Genomic DNA, 5,034 nt, shown 5'->3' with positions numbered 1-5,034 from the left:
ACATTGTCCTCCAGATTCAACAGTGCTGTCTTGGGTGATAGCAGTAAGACCAGAAGGCCTGGGATCAAGAATGTGCGCTAGTGCTTTTCAACTGCTCGCACTGATAAGTCATTGTCTGGACTTCCAAACAGTGATGGAGGGCCAGCCAATCAGAGCTAAAATAAACCACACACAGATTTAGGCTTGTTCAAAATTAGTCTGGAATTCTTGAATCTCGTTCCCACCATAGACGAGGCTTCAGTCATCATTCTAAACCCCCAAAAACCAGCGATCAGCCACCTTCAAAATCTGTGACTATGTGATCTATTTTGATGTTGGCTGCGGAAAGATATCTGAGAGTTATTTCTAATCATAAAAACAATTAATATTTTGACATGCAAAGGTTTTCTTAATTTAAAAAAAAAAGTAAATCAAGCACAAATTGGCTGTGGGTTATTGCCCTTAAAGAAACCTTTCTTTTAGCCATAGAAAGTCATATTCTGATAATAGATTCAGTCCTCCTAGACCTAGACTAACTCTAGATTTACCCATGATTATACCAAAGAAATGTTTGTTGCTCATTTTTATTGCATTGTTGCTAAGTGATTGTCCAAACATTATAGAAAGATTTGTTGAAAAGTCTGGTGTCATTAAGATTTTTTTAAAGATCTAAGAATACTTTTATTCAGCAAGGATGCATTAAATTGATAAAAAAAAAATTATAGTAACAACATGTATAATGTCATAAAAGATTTCCATTTCAAATAAATGTTGTTTTTCTGTTATCTTTATATTCATTAAGAGAATTCTGAAAAATCAAGAATTCTGAAAAAATGTTTCACTGTTTCCACAAAAATATGAAGCAGCAAAATCAGCATATTAGAATGATTTCTGAAGGATTATGTGACTCTGAAGACTGGAGTAATGATGCTGAAAATTCAGCTTTGCAATTACAGAAATAAATTACATCAGCATATTAGAATGATTTTTATTTTAAACTGTAATATTTAATAGTACTAGTGTTTTGCTGTATTTTTAATCAAATAAATGCAGCCTTAGTGAGCATTAGAGACATTTCAAAAACATTTTAAAAAATCTTACTGACCCCCAACTTTGAATGAAACTATAAAATGACGTCTCAACCTCAGCCTTATAAATATATGCGCTCACATTTTGTGGCATTCTGTCTGTATATCCACAAACACAAGTTTAGTTTAACTGTCTGTGAATTACTTTTGGATGGATATTTATTTCAGTCACTAATTTATGCTACATTTCATCTTATGTTTTCTGTACAGAGTATTTTCTGCTCCAGTCTATTATTGTGCTATCAACTTTTTCAGATTAACCCACCCTTAAGGTCAAATAAAAACAAAAACAAACTGTGATTGGTCACTTTTATGTCTATCAAGCTATCTAAATGGGTGATTACACCGTAGAGTAGACTTTTTTCAGATAGTCAAAAGTCTGGTTACATGAGACAATGATTCCTAGATTTTTCTCTTACTGAAAAACTGAGTCATACTTAAAGTGCACTAAATTTATCTTAACTTCTTTAACACTTATATAAGTTCGTAATTCTGTAGCACACCCATTGCCATTTCACAATCATTGGGAGTGGAAGGATGCTTGCTGATAAAGAACCAGAGGGTGCAGCCCAAAACAACAATATACAGCATTGTTTATCACCAGGCAGTGACACACCATATCAGTGTTGTGGCTCTTTGGGGTCTTACCCTGGTAGAGATTGGCAGAAAATGCTTTCCTGGTTCTCTCTCTAACCTTGTGCTTCCTCAGGGCTGGTGATACCCAAACCAAGCATGAGGAGAAAGCCCCGTCTTAAAACTCAGGAGAAGATCGGTGAATGGCTGCGGCTGCTGCCTGGAGGCCAGACTTGTTGGGTTTTTAGTGTTATTTTTTTTTTCTTATGTTTTTTAAAAAGAAATTTTTGATTTAGTGATTTGTGTTAATAGTTTTGGCTTTTCTTTTAAATTTTAACAGTATCAATTTTGTAGAAATCTTTCTATATAAATATATATATATATATATATATATATATATATAGTATAAAAATATATATACATTAAAAATATATATTATATAAATGCATACATACATATACATAAACCAGTAATGATTAGCACAGGTGTCACAAGAGGACATCCTTCCTTTCTTCTGTTTGTTTTTGGTGTTGAAGAGAAGATTATCTTGTTGGCCTTCACTGACTGGTGCCACGTGTGAAAGCATACCTCTTTCTCGGACTGTGGTTATATCCTGCTGTCTAGAGTAGTGATTTCACAGTGGTCAGGTCACTTAATGTGTATCTGATGACTTCCTCTTTCTTGCCGGTTAATTACTTTAACACATTTGCCTTTGGAGTCTGCTCAGACTGGGGGCGTCCAGGGCAGCTGCTTCCATGCAAGCAGAGTGAGCCAGAAGCCACTGATATGGGAGCAGAGCCAGACTGCTTATGCAATTGGATTAAAGAGTTAAGATTTTCAGTGTCAAATAGTAACTTCAATGCATTTGTTAAGTGTCTTCTTCTCTTAAATTACTTTAATGACAGGAAAATGTTTTTTTTTTAGCTAATTACTGCAATGAGAGAAATGGTAATGTGTTTGCATGATTATTTAATCTGGGTTGTGTGATCTTCAGAACTGAATTTAGAATGCCATTTACATAAAAATGCAAAAATGGATTTAGAATTGAGTTTGAACAAACAATCAAGGAATTACAATTAAAATTTGAATGCAAAAAAGTAGAAATAAAATGAACTAAAATTCAGATAGATAGATTAAGCTTTTGTCAAAAGTACATATTTTCAAAGAAACATTTATTTATGCATAATGGATGAGTTTGCTAAACTGAAAATTTCTGTCGGTTGGATCCAAACAAAACCAATGATCTACTGACTAAATGTTCAGAAGGTAGGTTATGGAAACTAAAAACATACAAAATGTTCAGTTATTTTAGTATTTAGCTAGAACTTTGTCTGAAGAGCTGACAATGCATGAAAGTCCATGGGTTCCAACAGTGGAAAAAAAGCTATTGTGTAAATAACGTAGGTGCCACAGTAAATAAAAGGTATGCTTGACAATTGGGTAACGATGTTTGAACAATGAGAGCTGAATGCAGAAGGGGAAACCCATGGCTTCCTCAAACTCATGTATCCTGACAGGAAGCTCAGGTCATAAGACGGGAAGTAGAGAAGGGGCACCTGTCTGTGTGTGTTCTTGCCCCATATATGCCATTTTTGTATTTCAAACCCTCACCACACTCTACAGCAGAGTTTAAAACGTCTTAAAGATTGATAAACATGTTTAGATGAGTGTACGCTCCCTTGATAGCCATGCAAAATGACCACATTGATATTGTTCCGATGCTGACATAATTCTGACAGACTCTTTGTGCTGAGCCAAACACCACTTGCAGTGCAGATTAGTGTATTTCTGAGCATAGCATGTGGGTTGATGGGTGCCGAAGCCAAATGCCGGACACATTACGATGGAAAGCCGTGACAGAAATACTGCCCCGAATCTGAGAATGGCAGGAAGGGCCCTATTATTCTGACCCATTCTCTTCAACATTGGCCCATACGACGCCTGGAGCCTGTCTGCCATGAACTCGCTTCCCAGGATTTCCGACTCACGGCCGGCGCTCTGACTAAAAGCCAAATATTTCACTCCAGAGACGCACAAGGCTTCCTGATATAGGATGCACTTGCTTGTCTCTCTGTGACCTTAAACACTAATAAAGCGCCTATAATATGACTTTGTAGTCAAAAGTCCACAAGATATCGTTGGTTTGTGGATGTTCGCTCTTCCACTGACAGGAAAAATAAAAAGATGCCTGTTTGTCTCAGACAGATTGGATAACAATGAAAAAGAAGTAGATTATTTACTCAGGAGTTAATTGTTTCAGGTTGGTGCTGAAATGAAACCTTCTTCTGCTAAAATCCATAAAGTCATCAAAGGAAATTTATCTGGTTAGACATAATCTTAACATCTTGGTTGGTATTTGATCATCAAGAATAGTTATATCAGTATAACTAGTTTATTTTTGATTAGAAAACACTTTTCATTCATTCCGACTTCATTCACTCATCACAGGAATATCCCTTGAGTAACTGAAATAACATAATATGTTGCTAGATTATGATCTCAGTAACTTCCCAGTTTCTGGGAAAACTGTCTTTTGCTGTAGTTGTTGTTTAAGGACTACTTAAAAAACAGTTTAAATCAGCCTAAGGTGGTCAGGATGGCCTATTTTGCTATAGTTTTATAAAGGTTTTGAGCACTTGTCAGATGTTCGGATCAGACTTAAAGGCCAGAAATCAACTTTAGACTTGTTTAAGCTGTTTTTAAGCAGGGTCTGCCCCATTAAACTATCATTACACTAATGAATCCTGGTTCTTGGGTGACTTTTTTTTTTTTTTTTTAAAGAACTTTTTTTAAAGTGACTTTTTTTTTTTAAGTATTTACTTGCACTATACTTTAATTTAACAGGACAATTGTTTGTTTGCCCTGAATCTAAAACAGGTCAGTGAACTCTCAAGGAAGAGTCTGGGCTGAGGAAGCTGGTGCCCAGGCAACAGTGTCTGTTGCCATGAAGCAGTTAACTTGGTTTTAAAATGGGAGTTTGCGAGTGACTAAGGGCAGCCTTGTGTTCAGAGAAGGGCTTGAGATTGTGGCTGTTGCTGTTGTTTTCATTGTGTGCTTGGGACTCGGGAGGGTAAGAACAATAATGCATGTAATGCTGATTTTGGAACGGGTCCACCCAGCTTTTCCCAGGCTGGCCAGCCTTGGGAACCACTGATAGCATGGCACATCAGGGCTGGGCCCCTCTCGCCGGGCCCAGGGGCAGGGCCAACCGCCTTCTCCAAGCAAGCATGTTTGGGATGAAAGGAATCCTTCCTCCTGCCTGGGAATAGAAGAAACACCCACAAACATCCACAAACACTTGCACTAAGTTAGATCCCAGGATTGGACCCACTTTCACCACATGTTATGAGAAGTCTCAGAAGGTGACACTGACAAGTTTGTAGCTCCGCGCTGC

This window comes from Cyprinus carpio, chromosome A20 (genome assembly GCF_018340385.1).
Source record: "Cyprinus carpio isolate SPL01 chromosome A20, ASM1834038v1, whole genome shotgun sequence".
Lineage (NCBI taxonomy): Eukaryota > Metazoa > Chordata > Actinopteri > Cypriniformes > Cyprinidae > Cyprinus > Cyprinus carpio.
The sequence above is the reverse complement of the archived record's forward strand: the minus strand, read 5'-3'. Positions refer to the sequence as shown.